Source organism: Vidua chalybeata, chromosome 2, assembly GCF_026979565.1.
Source record: "Vidua chalybeata isolate OUT-0048 chromosome 2, bVidCha1 merged haplotype, whole genome shotgun sequence".
In the NCBI taxonomy this organism is placed as follows: domain Eukaryota; kingdom Metazoa; phylum Chordata; class Aves; order Passeriformes; family Viduidae; genus Vidua; species Vidua chalybeata.
In genome coordinates this window covers 90,390,783-90,407,253 of record NC_071531.1, presented here as the reverse complement: position 1 = coordinate 90,407,253, position 16,471 = coordinate 90,390,783, and positions in this window count along the sequence as shown.

Sequence of the window (16,471 nt, the reverse complement as noted above, 5' to 3'; positions counted from 1 at the left end):
TTCTTTATTTGGTGTAAATTGTAATGGCCTTATTCTAATTTGGCAGGTTGCTTCCCAGTGATTGCCATTAATGAAACAGCTTTCAGCCAACAAGGATATATATACACAGTGCTAGCACAGTAATGAAATCAGGTGGCCTAATCTGTTTTTAGTGTCTTTAACCAAACAGACTGCCAAAACCAGCACAAAAAATAGTACTCCAAAGCAGTGCAAAGGATCCAATTTCTCATACAACTGGCTAATTCCTTCCTCTGTAAAAGAGCTGCATAGGACCCTGGGCTATATTTGATGCTCACGGAGAAGTGGGACTAGCCCATCTCACTGGCACCAGGCTTGTGTGCTGGAACTCATGGATGCCATCCATGTTTCCATCTGACCCCGCTTCTTCTGAGAGGGGTGGATTCATCTGGGGAAATAACTTTCAGCTGAGGTTCCCAAGGTAAAATGTGGATTGGGGGATGCTCTATTTGGAAAGGATATCCTACTCCAACTCAAGCTTCTATGAAAGAAGGTCACAGCAACGCAGCTGTGGAGCTTGCAAGTCCTTTTTCTAAGATAATTGTTGGGTCTTGAAATTAATTTATAGAAAAGTTTTAAATGTAGCACTACTTAGAAAACCTTCAAAGTTGAATTTTAATCCAGGGTGTGGATCAAAGGCACTTCTGCTTTGCAAAGAAGAGCAAATTATGTCTCTGCATGACAGGCAGCCCTGCAAGTTGCACCGCACTGCAGCAGGAAGCATAGCCCCAGGAGATGACAGGATGCCTCTTAACTAAGGGTGGGTGGCTTTTCTTTTTTTGCCATGAGAGCCCCATGCAGCAGCAGTGGCTGGAGCTCTGAGAGTAGCCTGTGGCTCCTGCAGCTGTGGCATCTCTGCAAGGAGGTGTCACCTGGGGAGGCTTGCGGCTGCTTGTCACTGCCACTTTCTTATTTGTGCCCAAGCCCTGCTCTGCCTCAAGGCACCTGCAGTTTCTCCTAAAGAAATCAGATGGGAGCCTGCCTGAGTGATGGTCACCCAAATCAAGTCAATTCCTTTGGTCTTTACTTCAGCCTTTGTGTGCTAGCAGGCTGCGTGTGGTGCTCAAAAAAAAAAAAAAAAACCAAAAAAACCCAAAAAAACCCCCAAAACCAAACAAAAAAAACCAACAAAACAAAACAAAACAAACCAAACAAAAAAAAAAAAAACCAAAAAAACCAAAAAACATCTGGGGACCTCCATAGCATGAAGAAATGTGTGCCCATTGGGACAGGGATCCCAAAGACATCATGCAGCCTGAGTAGCACCTCCCATTGTGATTTTGCTCTAACTCTGTAGAATTAGACTTACTCACATGTGGTACTAGGGGTTGATTTGGCCATCAAGAAGCCTGGGATAAAGGGACTGGAAAACCGGCTGATACTCACTTTCTATACCTGTATCTCCTCTCCACCAAATGTGATCTTTGTACAGCCTAGTTTTATACACTTATAGATACACATCATCTCAAGATTGGACTTATGGGAATGTTACAGACATAACCCACAAAACCTTGGTGGTTTTTTTTGTTTGTTTGTTGTTTTTTCTTTATTTATTTCTCATCGTCCCAGCTGTGCCCAGGTAGTATCCCAGCAATTTATTTTCTCACAAAGATTGCATTTTTGGGCACAGGAGTGCCAGTGACTCAGTGGTCTTAACTTCTCTCAGTTATTCTTCTGGGACAGCAGTGTAACTAGTAGCAAAATGTGTAAAAGTGGAGCATGGAGCTTTCATTTTGGTGGTCAGCTGAGGAGAGGAAAATGCACTTATCTCAAAAGCTTAACTTGGGAGGTAAGTAGGGCAAGGATACAAAGCATGTTGATTCCTTTTAAAAATGTAGAACAAAGCTGGCATCCACAGGGTTAAATACCATACAGCTAACTAACTATTTTACTCTTGCAGCTGCTTCTGTTAAAGCTTGTCAGGGAAAGAGAAAATGTTCATTTAAAACCTGTTTTCTTCATTCTTTGCTCTTTTGCTAGTTTTCATTTCATGGCATAATGAAGATATAATTTAAAGTCTGAGGTTTTAAAATTAAGTAATTTTAAAAATTAGAAACAAAAAAGTCAGACACTTTAAAAGATGTGAAAACAGATGGCATTTTTATTTGCATCTCACTTAGTTTGATGTTCTTTTCTCAGATGGGGCTGGGAAAAATGCTTAAAGAACTTTTCTGTGTTCTGGCAGCAAACAGGGGAAGAAAGAGTCTGTGTGGTGTTGGGTGCAGGGGAAGGAGGGCTGGAAGAAACAAAGAAAACTGAACACTTGAAACAGGGAAACCTCATTTCAATGTGAACTTTGATTCAGCAGATGCTGGCACAGATGCAAAATTTCTTCTAATTCAGGGCTTCAGGACTTAGTCTGTTATAGATGCATTGTTAAACTCTTAAGGAGGATTATATTTTCATACCTGGACTGCAGAGATGAAGTTAACATCCATTATATTTTCCATTAAACCTTGTATTTTTCTCACTTTATTTCACAGGTTTTTTATTAATTACATCTTTCTTAAGTTTCTATATATAGTGACAGGACTTAGATATGCATTAATTCACCAAGACATACCAAATTTACCTTCCCCAGTCATTCACATTATATATATATCTAATAATTGAATACATAATTTGGGGCAGTTTCCCAAAAACATGATGAAAATATGTGAGTATTGTAAAAATCATAAATTGTTTTCCCTTCAGGATTTAAGCAATGCTTGTTTCTTAGAGAAATCTGTATCAAGGCCACAGTAGTTTATTCTTCTCCAGCCTGAGTTTTCTCTAGCTTTTACAGAGTTTTTCCTACAATATTATTTCTAATATATTAACAATAGCTATGAAATTATAAAGAAATCTGTGATGTGTTTTGTTCCTATCAATGATCAGCCTAATTTTGGTTAAAGTAATTTCTGCATGAAATTCTAGCACTTTCTAGCAAATGAATTTGTTTCCAGTTGTCAAAGAAGGCTATTTTTCTGCACTATTTTATATGGCCTTAAAATGATCAAGATATTTATCTTTATTAAAATGTGTAAATAGCATTCTGGGGAAACATTCAGCTCCTTTTCACCACCTTGTTAACAAGTTATAAATGGTTTTGAGTGATAGCAGAACATGACAGTTTGGAGAGTGTCATATAACATAGAGAAATATCTGTGTATCCAAGATGGAGATTAAGCTTTCAGGATTTTTTTTTTCCTGCAGTTTCTGTTCCAGTTCAAGACAGGGAAATAAGACGCTAGGGCTAAAATTAGTCTTCATAGTGTTTGCACTTGGTCCTTATTTTCTGTGTCCTAAACCCTGTGAAATGTTTTGTAATCAGAATACAACATCTTATGTTACAGTAGCACCTGGGTCCTCAAATGCACAAACTGCAGCTTTATTTTTGTATCCTTTCATCCCACTCTTGACTGGCACCTGGTGGTGTAGCCATAAAGTGAGTAATCTAGGAAAAAAGAAAAACACTGAGAAAACAAACAAATAAATGTTTTGGAGTATTTTCAAAGTTTGGCTCCCATTGCTTTCTTATGAAGCATGCATCACCCTCATTTTCAATCAGTATTAAAGCACAATTTTAAGGTCAGCAACATGTAAATCATGTGAAGACACCCAAGCTAGCTTTTTGTAGATGTTGCATTCAGTTTATAATTTATGATTTTCCTGCCCTTAAAGCAGGAGAAACATCCATTCACCACTTTACCTCTGCTGACCTGTGATATTGGAATTACATCTACTTGTGCCAGCATTGGCCAAGTGAGCCCTGGAGGGATTCACCTGACTGCCCCAACTGCCTCCACAATTTCTGGATGAGTGGAGCAGCTGTATTTGGTGAAAGCTCCTTATTATTCCTCCACTGCAAAAAGACTGATGAAAGGGCTAAGCCTCTTGCTTTCCAGTCTTGCTTTCCAGCCACTCCACTTCTGCCCTTGTCATAGCCAGTCCTGACATTGTAGAGGATCTCATGAGCAATGGTTGTTCTTTGGTGAGGGCAAGTATAAGCAGGCTAAATTTAGGTAGACTATCCAAAAGCTGCAAATAGTTTCCCAAAGTGTCCTGCTCTGCTTCACTGATGGTAGATGAAACAGTGAGTCTGGCTGAATGCAACCAATCCACCTTTTAATCCTTTTTCTTGAAAGATGGGATAATTTAATCCAAAATTCTTGTGCAATTCCAACAACCATTTTTAAATCAAAAGGCATCCATACACGTTTTTGCTTGGAGCTAGCTGTACCCTCAGGCCCACAGGAAGACACTAGGACCTACCCTTCTCTCCCCATTTTGTACTGAGTTAGTGACCTTGACAATATGTTTCAGTGAAGTCAATTATTAATATTGGTTTGGGCAATACACTGGGCAAAAGCTCTCACAATTGTGAGCTCCTTTTACATCAAGCACAGGGGCTGTATATTAATCACAGTATTAAAACAATAAACTGAGAAATCTAACACTCTCATTAGAGATACAATTTTTGATTTTACATTTCATTTTTCACAGTAACTGTATCTACCAATTTTAAGGCCTGAGGGCTGAATCACAATATAAAGTATCTAGTTTCATATATCAGATAAGTGCTTAGGAAGTATTAAAATCAATTATGCTATTGTAAAGTTTTAAAGTTCAGAGGGATTGAGATCTGTAAAAAATGTTCAGATATAATCTCAAGGCAAAGAATTAGGCACTTATGGCTTCATTTGAAAGTCTGCTCCATAATCAAAAGTTATCTCATTCCATCAGTCTTAGCTTGGGACTCAGTACTGTAGTATATTAACAGAGGATTTGATAAACCTCCTTCATGCTGAATTGCAGGAACCTCATAGCTGAACTGGCATCTCAGCAAAACCACTTTTTACTTCCATTTAGTTAGCTTAATCCATGAAGAGATTGAAATATTAGCTCATAAAAGCTCTTGATAATTGGGTTTTTTGTTTTGTTTTGTTTTGTTTTGTTTTGTGGGCTCACAGGCTCTTGTGAGCACTGTTACTGAAGTCTAAGGATCAATGTGCCAGGAGCAGATGGATCACAAAAATTCCTGCAGTGGTATTAGAGGTACAGCACAGAGAGTTTAGGAGAGAGCAGCCTGTGGTTTAGCATTTGCAGACTTAGACCTTCACATCTTGCTGCCAGGCAAACTGCATAGCTGTGGGGATCCCTGACTTCACAGCAACACAGCCCCAAAACTCTCTGATGAGGCTGTAGCACTATGCAGCAGCTAAGCCGTGGAGCTGAGACTTTTCTCTTAAGAGTTTGAGCTACTTTGGATAGAAAATCCTGCAGTCCCTTTTTCTGCAATCTTTTCATCTAGGACAAGATGATATATACAGCCATCTGTGCCAGAGCTGAATTTCACCCATAAAGACTAGAAAAGAAAATAATGGTTTGCAGGTTTATATCCATATTCATGATGAGAGAGTTTGGTTTAATGAAAAAGAAAAAAGTGAAGGCTTTATCTTATAGCTAGTGATGTTAAATTAATTGGAAAAATAATTCTGAGGGACTGGGAAGGAATGTATCTGCATATATATGTACATATGGAGAGCAGAAATATATATATATATGGAGAGCAGAAAAATACAGACCTTTGTGCTTTGTCTGTGTGGGTGGGCGTGGGCACTTGCATTTTGAACCTGCCAGACAAGGGCCAGCTCAGGACTGACATCTATGCAAACATGCTAGTGTAGCATGAGATACTTGATATTAATTCTTAGAAAAGTTTTTTCCCTTAAACTCAGGACTCTGTTAATACAGATGCCTTGAAGGTTTGCCAGGCTTGGGAGATGGGTTTGGAAGATGTGAACCACTGGTTGCAAAGCACAGAGATGTGCCCACAAGCCTCTGTGCAACTGTGTAAAGAGTGGCAAACTTGGCTTTCTTTTGATTTTTTACATAGCTTATTTTATTTTAAATTTTATTCCACCCCTTTTATTATTACAGCTGTATTCCTAGACCAGGATGCTCCCAGTCCTGTGGGTGCTGGGAAGCGTGACACCAGGAGGCAGAGAGTGCCTTCAGCATCTCCACAGCTGGGTTGCCTGCATGGTTAAAGGGAGCTCAGAGAGGTGCCTATGGCTGAGCAGAGCATGTGCAGCAGACCCCAGAACCCTTTTATCTTTTCTTCCCCAGAACCAGCTGGAGTGAAGTCATAAGGAAAAGAGATTTTGCTGGGAATAAAGGCAAAACTTGTCAGGGCATACTCATATGTTGCTCATTTTATGTGAATACACTTTGCTGCTTCTGTGTTTGCAAAGTAGCACTTAAGAGAGTTTATAATTAATAACAGTAAATTATTCTACATTTTCTTATCAGATAATATGAGATGAAGTAGCTGTCAAGACACGTTGAGCAGACATACACAAAACTAATGATATCTAAAGATCCACAACAAAAAGGAAAAATTTGGAAGGTCTTCAGTCAACACCTAACAGCTGCAAATTTTGCTTAGGATGAAATAATAAACCCATCTAAGGGTCTCTCTCTCTGAGAACAGTCTTGCTGAATTATTCTTGTCAGAAGCTGTATTTGGCTTCTCACCTTGACATGTTCCCCAAAAAAGAATTGGAACAAACACCTCAAAATGGGTAAGTCTATGTAACATCAGGGTATAATGAAGAAAGAAAAAAAAGAAAAGAAAGAAAAGAAAGAAAAGAAAGAAAAGAAAGAAAGAAAGAAAGAAAGAAAGAAAGAAAGAAAGAAAGAAAGAAAGAAAGAAAGAAATCTATGCTGCTGTTTTGCAAAACCGAGACAGTGCTGAAGTTGCTTTGGTTTTGCTTACCTAAATGACTTCACTCATATTTATATTCAAATTTTACACTAGATAATATGATGTGCAAGATAAAACTCCAATCTAAAATCAGCCAATGCCCTTAAGGCCATGATACAAATGCTTCTATTTGTATAGCATTTGATTAACTATTATATTGCACTTGTTTCACAGTTTAGATTTCTGTAATGAAAATGAGTTGCTGTACTGGCAACTAACAATACAGGAACTAGTGAGGGAAAAAAGGACTAGTTTAGGTGCAAAAACACTAAAACAGAGGCTGTCCTGATTTTGGCTGAGATAGAGTTAATTTCAGATTCAATCCTTTTTGTATATTTGAGGCTGTTCTGTCCACAAACAGAATTAATGTCTTCTTCACAAGTGAAACTGTTTAAGGAAATACATATTTAATTGCATAAAGATGGATTTGACTTAATATTTTTTTGAGACAATTGTGTCATCTTTCACAACAATGACTTTTTACTTGAGAGTTGTAACCCTTTGTTAAAAAAATAATTTGAGTGATGTAGCAATTGTGATATTTTATTTTTTCACAGTGTAAGAATGTAATTTATTAACTTCTGGGCAAAACTGATACTAATTTGGAAGTATTTATACGTGTAGTTACTTATTTTGGCAAACTTACTGGTTGAAGGCACATTCATCAGCCATGAATTAGGGACATCAGCATAATATGGATGCTGCATGCTAGCTGAAGGCAATAGCTATGGCATGTTCATATAGAGAAGGATGAAAAATTGTCACACAGCTTTGTGTGTGTATATGAGTGTGTGGCAGCCTGGTCCCCACACTAGCATCTTGTTTGATACATGTATCATTGATTCAGCTGTAATAAAGCCCTTCTGAATAAGGAGCAAAAGGAGTTTGGTTAGAAAATTTGCTGGTTAAAAAGACTTTAGATAATCACAAAGTCCCCCTGTTTACAGAACTAAAACTCAACATGTTTTTGTTCTTTTTCTTTCTAGCCCAGAAAGTACTGAGCTTTATAAACAATATTAATATATTAACTGGGAGGTAACTACCCATTCAAATGGTCACGGCTCCTGTATTCAAAAGTGTGCTGAGATGTGCTGTCTAAATTTATAAACATCAGTTAGAATTGTGGAATGGGTGGCAGGCCAAGTTAATCAATAATTTAATTACCAGTGACCCATTTTATTTACTTCTAGTTGAAAGGGAATTTCTACATTCTTGCATAAGTTATCACTTATTCAGTTTTTCACAGATGGATTCCAATGATGCTTTTCCTGCCTTCAGGATGAGATGAACTTAATCCAGTGTTATAAATGAAAAACAGGTGTCCAGATGCACACGTTTCCTGACAGCTTGCATTTCATTTATTTACCTAGCATTTCTGACAAAATTTTCTGCAAAAAGTTTAAGTTACCTTCATTTACGGTGAGTGTGGCCATGGATGCAATTGCTGCAGTGACTGTCAACAATGTTTTTTTAAAAGTTGCAAGGCCTTGTGAGAAGGCCAATGTTCACATGTTGTAGTTATTATTATTACTCATTTTTATTGAGAAGGCAGCTGCTGGAGCTCCAGAAATAGAACAGTTTTAAAGTGAAGCAGAACTTTTCATTTGTCTCTAAAAATAGGTCATCTTCCAGAATGGAATTTGAAACTACCAGTTTTTGTGCTTTTGAATTACCAGAGTTATTCCTGTTGGATTTCTCTTCATACAATTTTAAGATGAACCCTTTGAAACTGGATGCTGGCTGAAGTGTTTCTTTGGCTTGAAAGTCTGCACGTCACTTGCAGTTGCTTAGTTAAAAAAAGAAAAGCTGGATGAGAACAGGTGGTGTGACATATTTTTTTTTATAAGCATTCTGCATTTATGTGGTATGTGGCATCACCACAGTCATCACCAGTCAGGTTGTAGCAGAGAAGCATACATTACATATCCTTGAGAGATCAAACTTCAATTTAATTGGCCCTTTTGATTTCTCATAGTATGAAGTATGATATGCTCTATACAGATGCCCTAACACTTTGCAACAGATTATTGTGCATGTGTTAATTATAATACTGGCTAGAGATCTAAACAGAAATTAGAGTGTGCATGTCTCAACTCTCAAAAAGAACTCAGGAGACTGTTCTTAGCCCCGACAGCAAGCAACACGGACAGCACCATTTTACCTCCACTATGCAGATGAGAAACCTATGCACAGGAAAACATAAATTATTGTCCCAGAAGCATTAAGCCTATGTCTAGACACCATAACCTGGGAAACATCTGAGTTTCTGACTCAGAATGTGCACAAAGGTCATGTCTGGATCACAGTTTGGGGTGAACCCATGCGCATGCAAGCCATCTCACCCTGGATACCTGGATTTCATAGGAAGGACATCTAGGGATGTGAGCCAGACTAAAGCTACCGTGAACTCCAAGAGATGCCTGGCCTGGCCAGTCACGGAGCTGGATGCAGATAATGAAGCACCTTGGCGACTAATTATGCTTCAGGCAGAGCCACAGAAATTAAAACCAAAATTCTCTAAACTTTACAAAGGTGACTCCAGTGTTTAGGCATAAATTTGTCCTCTATGGGTCCAAGCATTTAACAGGATTAAAATGTTTAAATGGTTCTCAGTGTGTGGGTACAGATTTACATAGCGTGATGGGGAAATGGCTGGAATATTTCCACTATTGTCCAAAGCCATTTGCTGGATTCTGTGCAGCACCACTTTTCAATGAGCAGAGACACAGAGCAGATTGATTATGCATTTTCAAATGTGTGATGATTATTTAAAAAATAAAATGTCTGCTACATCACAGGTGGGTTATTGGTGAACTCCTAGATTTGTTAAAACTTTCTGAATGTATTAAAGAAAAAAAAACAAAGGTGCACTTCAAACTGAGAATCCTGCCTCTGGGCAATATCTAATGCTACAGTAGCAGTGACCATTTAAGGATATAAGCAAGACAAAGTATATGAATAGAGGTAATATGGTCTATATTATCCAGATATGGTCTTTATTACCTCTTCCTAGAAACACTGTCTTTATGTGTTTATTTCAGATCTGCCTACTCTCAGCACAATGGTCTGTAGGCCTTTCTGAAAGTTTTTATGATAGAATATTTTATGTAGAATATTTTATGAAAAATCTTGTGAGAATATGAAGACAGAGCTTTACTGTTATTTGCACCTTGGACTTCAATATTGCTGTAGGATTTATTCCTGCTCAACTAATAAGATCTGCAGAGAGCACATTTGTTTAATTTAAAAATGTGCCTCAAAATGTGCAAATTCACAGATGTTAATGATTACACACATGTTTTCCCTTACTGCTTCAAAGCCAGCAAATGCCAAATTCAGCCATAATTTGTACTGCAGTGATGAGATTTGAATTAATATCAATGACATGAAAAAACATATTCAGGGGCCTGGGGGGTTTTGCAGATAATGGGGCATTTCTAGAAATGTCTGTTTTGGAGAAGTCAGTCCTACACTTCAGCTCATAAAGCAGCAGGAGGGTCATTCCCCAGTGTAAAGTCAAAGTTGTGCAGAAGGTGAAGAGAAAGGACAGAAGGAACCTTCTGCACCTCATGGCAGCAACTACATCTTGGAATCGTTGTTTCCATGTTATGGAAGAGAAGAAAAAGCAAAGAGGAAATGAAGTGGTGAGGGAAAAATATGACACCCAAGAGCAACTGCAGTGGTGATAATTGTGTAGCACACACTCTGCTACTGAGACTTTACTCATTCCCTTTATATCTATTTATATATTTCATGTGCTTCCATGCATGAATTTTTGTTGATATATAAATTTTATTCTTATTTTATAGTTTCCCCATTTCTATAGCAATTCTGGTACCAACCATTGTAAAGTAAGACACTGTAATATGAAAAAAAAAATAAAAGCCCTTCTATACATAAATAGTTGATCATAAATAGTTTAATAACATGCAGAAATGTGTGCCCTAAGAAGAAGCTTTTCATATGTTTTCTTTCTTCAAAGCTGATGCAACCATATGGGTTTATTCAAGTTCTTTCTACCCAGTTGATGACTTTTAGAAGATGCTTGGCTTCAAAACCCTGATCTATGTTTGTATATATGTTTGTGTATAAGTGATGCCTTGAGAAGGCTGACCTAGAACAGAGGCTAGACCAAGTTAAAGAATAAAGTAGGTATTTATTAAAAGGCCTTAATGGATACACCTTGGGCAGTACAAGAGTCTGGCCAGGGCTACACCCAAGATGAACCCAAAATGGTCATAAAATGGATTACAAGGTTACAAGGTCTCACACTTTTATAAATTTTGGACCATTTGCATATTGGAGTTAATTAATTGTCCAATTACAGATTTAGGTTATGAAGTTCCATCCTCTTTGTTTTTGTGTCTTCAATTCACCATTGTTTATACTTTTTTGGCCTGGAGCTCGTAACATTTTTCCTTGGTCTCAAGCTGGAAAAGGATTGTTTTGTCTACCTATCCTGTGAAGAGAACTTGCTAGCAATTAAGATGAGGCTCAGAGTTACACACTGCAGCACAGAATCTGAAAAACATGAAACCTAAAGCTTAAGGCATCATAAGCCTTCTCTTGCACTTTCCATTCATGTCAGGAATACCCACTAAACACAAATTTCAGAACTTTAAATTGTTTAAGTACAAAGCTGGCAGATTGAAGGCAACTGCCTCTGAAATTTGTGGTCTAATCTCTGCAGCAGCCCCTTTTAAGGGTCAGATTCTATTTTCACGAATGGAATAGAAAGCCTGTAGGAATACACATGCACACAAACATTTTTCCTGTCTCTTCGATATCCAAATAAAAAGCTGGTGCCATGGCTGAAGGCACTACTGTAAGGCAGCAACCTGACATTTCGTAAAGCTTCTAACTCACTGCGTGACTGAACTCCAACACAAGTTCATGCCACCAGTGTGCCGGTGCCTTTTGGGGAGGACACTCCTCACCCACTCCTTCGTGGTGACAGTTCTGTGGTGAACTTGACTCCTGGCTCATCACACAGGAGCTTTGCAGCAATGGCCACTGTCCAAATGCCTGATATACTTAGCATCAGAAAGGAATTAAAATTCTTTCAGCTCATGTCTTCAGATTGGAATTTTATTCCTCTCTTCAGTCACTCTTTAATGACAAGATAACATTTTCCCCTTCTAATCAGCCACTTACAAGGTTACTTCATTCCCTCCTAGGTCATCCAGTGCTAAAGCTGAAGTGTTTATGACTAGTGCCTGCAAACGCACGCACTGTGCTTTGTGTGCTGCAGAACCTCTCTGAGGTTTGTTACTGAGGCACCGCACATTCCGGCACAGTCTCAGCTCCCCAGTTTCACTTGCTAACAGGGCTGTATCCTTACTAAACTTTTTTTATCTGGGAATTAAGCAAGAATTTTAGGGAGCTTAGATAAACAAACATTTAATTCTACTGGACTGTATTCTTACAGTGTCCTAATCACAAGTCGCTTACAGAATTTTGAGGCTGGAAGTGAACAGGGCATTTTTTCAAGACAAGGCACTGCCTAAATTTTATGCAAGCTAAAGCTGTTCTGCTGATGCAGCAATGATCTTGAATTATCTGAAGTCGTTTTGCCATATTTCCAAATTCAGTTTGATGGAGAAAGAATGCAACATGCACATGGATTCATCACTGCAGTTAGTGCAAGCAGGCTTTAAGAAGTTTGGGCTATAGAAACTCTTCATGGCTCTAACATCTCCCTAAGGGGTGCTCATGGCAGGACTGGGCCCAAAATGACCTGTTTCTCATATGAGGCTGTATCACTGCAGACAAAAGAAGCTGAAGAACCAGATTTTCAGACACTACAAAGAGCATTATTGTGTGAACACTCAGGATATTGGAGGGAGAGGCCCAACCCTGTATGGCATTTTTACAGGTGCATAGTTTCAAATATGAGAATAATCATACTGATGTCAATGAATTGCTTATAAACTTAAAATTAAATGCACGCTTTGTTGGATTAAGGCTAGGGCACAGTCTCACCAAATTTAGTCCCTGATTCTTTCTAATTGTACAATCTGTTAGGCCAATCTGTTCCTCTCCCATTGTCTTTTGCAATAGCAACTAATTTGCAATGAGTTGGTCTCTCACATGATTTTTAATTAATTTTTTAAAAATGAGTGACAACCATTGAGATGTAGCACTGACCAAACCTAACAGGATGGCTAATTTGCTGCTGCCTGCACCTGCCTTTCATATTGATGAATATTGAAGATGTGTTCCTTTCACTACCATGGACCTTTATTCATATTCACAATTCAGCTGGAGAACACCCCTGCCATCATCATCACCCCTGCCACCAAGTCATCTCAATGCCTACCAAAATGCAGCTCCGAATACGATTCAGTGTCAAGTGCTGTGTGAAAATATATAATGCACATTTATTTGCCCGGGGCCCATGCTTGGGAGCAAAATGTTTGCACATCCATTATAATTTTAAAAGTGTCTTTGGAGAGAAGAGACAATAACTGGGTTTATTTGAGGGCTTACCAGAGACAGAATATTTTTCTAAATTATTCAAAATATTTAGTCAATGTCTTTTTTCCCGTCCTAGTTCTAGTTTTTTTTTTTTTTTTTTTTTTTTTTGGGTTTTTTTTTTTTTGGGGGGGGGTTGTTTGTTTGTTTGCTTTTTGGGTTTTTTTTGTTTTTTTTTTTTCTAACTTACAGTATTAAAACACATGTAACTCCAGTCTTTCAAACACAGGCACATATAAGTGCAAAGATGAGACTATGAGGCAAGAATTTGCGAATACCATTATTTTAAACACCTTCTTTGGTAAAACAACCACAAATCCACCATTACAATCTTGGGTGGATAAGCTACGAGCAGACTGCTCTCCGCTGGATCTTACTATTCCTGCTCTTATTCCCAATACAGATACATCCATTATGGGGGAGGAGAAACCTCATACCGAAGTTTTGTAGACAGGTGCTTCATTTTAGGCGCCCGGGTTTGACGAAGCGGCGTTGCCAAGGCGCCAGCGGCTGCTGTGACTGACGCCGCGCCAGGCTCCAGCCGCAGCCCGGCCCGCAGCCCCGGCTGGCGGGGCTGGGGGGACCTCTCGTGGTGGCAATGGAGGGAGCAGCCCTCGGTTCCTCTGCTCCCGGACACCCGCGGCAAAGCTGCGCTCGCCAGGGAAGCCGACTGGAAGTCAAAAAGAGAATGCAAGCGCAAATTAACGAGAAGAAATTAAACAACGCTGTGACCGCAAGACGTTGAGGTGCTGGAGTGTGTCCAAAGCAAAGCAGCAAAACTGGTGCAGTGACTGGGACATAGTTCTCGTGAGGAGCAGCTGAAGGAACTGGGTTCCTTAGCCTGGAGAAAGGAAGGCTCGTGGGGGATCCTTGTCCCTCTCTACAGCTGCCTGAAAGGAGGTTCTAGCGAGGTGGGGGTTGATCTCTTCTCCGAAGTAACAAGTGACAGGATGAGAGGAAATGGCTTCAAGTTGCATCAGGGAAGGTTTAGTCTGGATATTAGGAAAAATTTCTTCAATGAAAGGGTGGTCGTGCATTGGAAGATACTGGCCAGAGATGTGAAATCACCTTCTCTAGAAGTGTTCGAATTTGTGGATGTGGATGTTTTGGTGGACTTGGCAATGCTTGGCTAGAGCTTGGACATAATGATCTTTTCCAATCTAACAATTTCATGATTCTATGATTATCATAGAACCATAGAACGATCTGGGCTGGGAGGTACCTTAATGTTCATGTCATTCCAAACCCTCTGTCATGAGGAGAGACAGGCTGGTCAAAGCCTCATCCAGCCTGGCCTTGAACATTTCCAGGGATGGGCAACAACTCTGTGAAACCTGTTCCACTGCCTCACCAGTGGAAGAATTTCTCCCTAACTCTAATCTAGAACAACTTTCTTTCAGTTTAAAACCATTCGCTCTTGTTCTATCACTACACTCCTTGATAAACAGTCCCTCTCTGTCTTTCCTGTAGGCTCCCTTTAGGTACTCGAAGGCTGCTCTAAGATCTACCCAGAAGCTTCTCTAGACTGAACAACCCCAACTTTCTCAGCCTGTCTTCACAGGAGAGGTGCTCCAGCCCTTTAATCATCTTCATGGCCTTCCTCTGGACTTGCTCCAACAGGTCCATGTCCTTCTCATACTGCACAGACCTGGACACAGCACTTAAGGTGGGGTCTTATGCGAGAGGAGTAGAGGGGCAGAATCATCTCCCTTGAACTGCTGGCCACACTTCTTCTGATGCAGGAATGATTACCTTTCTATGACTCCAAGGGATGATTGGCTTTCTATGACTATTATTCTATGTCTACGATTCTACGACTATTACTCAATGCCAGTGCTGGTGCAAACATGAGCACCTGCCTAAATTTTAAAATCATATAGCATGAAACTTCACAGTTTTATGAATAATTAATGCCTATATTCATTGTGCAGGTGTAATTTTCAGTTCTTTCAATGATATATCGTGCCATCACAAGAGTTTTATCATTCCAATTTGAGGGACATGCTTTCATCCTTCCTCCAGCAGTAATGTTGCAAATTTTTATCTATTCCTTTAGCATTTGTTTTGTGGAATTAAATAAATGTCAGGGTACGCTTATATAATTCAATATTTCTTCTTTTTCAATGCATTCTGGATTTTTTAAAATCAAAAATACCTAAACTGTGAGTTTGAAGAAATTTGAAGATTCTAGTTTCATAAAAAACAATGAACAATGCATTTGGTCTGGGAATAAAACTCTTTAGCCATGACTTGAACTATGCATGAGACAAACTGAGAACAGAATCAGATACAAATATAAACTCACATACTGCTCACAAGTGGGTTTTTTATTACCTTCTGGAGTATCTAATGGAAATGTACCTACATGTGTGACTTCAAGGCAGATAGCCCAGATTCCCATTTAAGCTTCTTAATGGAGAGATAAAGGGGCTCTCATCAATAAATTTTTACCTGTTTGCATGTATGAAAGTAAGATAAAGGTGCAGTGGTTTTTTTTATTATTTCTTTATTTGTTCAAAATGTTTTAACCAAGAACTACCATAAGGAGGGATGAATAAACTTCTCCCACTCAGCGACCCAAGAAATCTGTTTCAGCCAACTTGCTGAAGTGCTGAAGTGCAGCTGCAGTGCTGAGATTGGAGCTCAGGCAAGTACAGGAAGAGGTGGCTCTGCACGTGCTTCCAGGATAGAAGTGAAGCTGTTGCTGTGATGTCTGCCCAGAATTTTAATGGACTGGAGGGACACATTTTCAAGGGGATGGATTCAAAGGATCACAGGACTTTAATATAAGCAGGGGGGACCTCTGGTGCAACTTTCTCTCCCAGCAGAGTCAGTTCTGAGGTCAAACCAGGCTGATAAGGGCTTTATTCAGTCAGGGCTTGAAAAATCTCAAAGATGGAGAGTGCATCACCTCTTTGGACACCAAAACATCAAAGAGAAAGCAAAATTAAATCCATACACACACAAAAAAAAAAAAAAAAAAAAAAAAAAAAAAAAGAAAAAAAAAAAAAGTATGAAAATGAAAAGAGTTGCTTATCACCCACTGATCAATGCACAGTCAAGCAGCTGCTCCCTGCCAGCCTCCATTCACCATTTTATTGGTGAGCATGATGCCATATGGTCTGGAATATTCTTTTGGCCAGTTGAAGTCAGATATCCTGGCTGTGTCTCTTCCCAACTCCTTGTGCATCCTCAGCCTCCTTGATGGTGGTGTAGGTTGAAAGGAAGAAA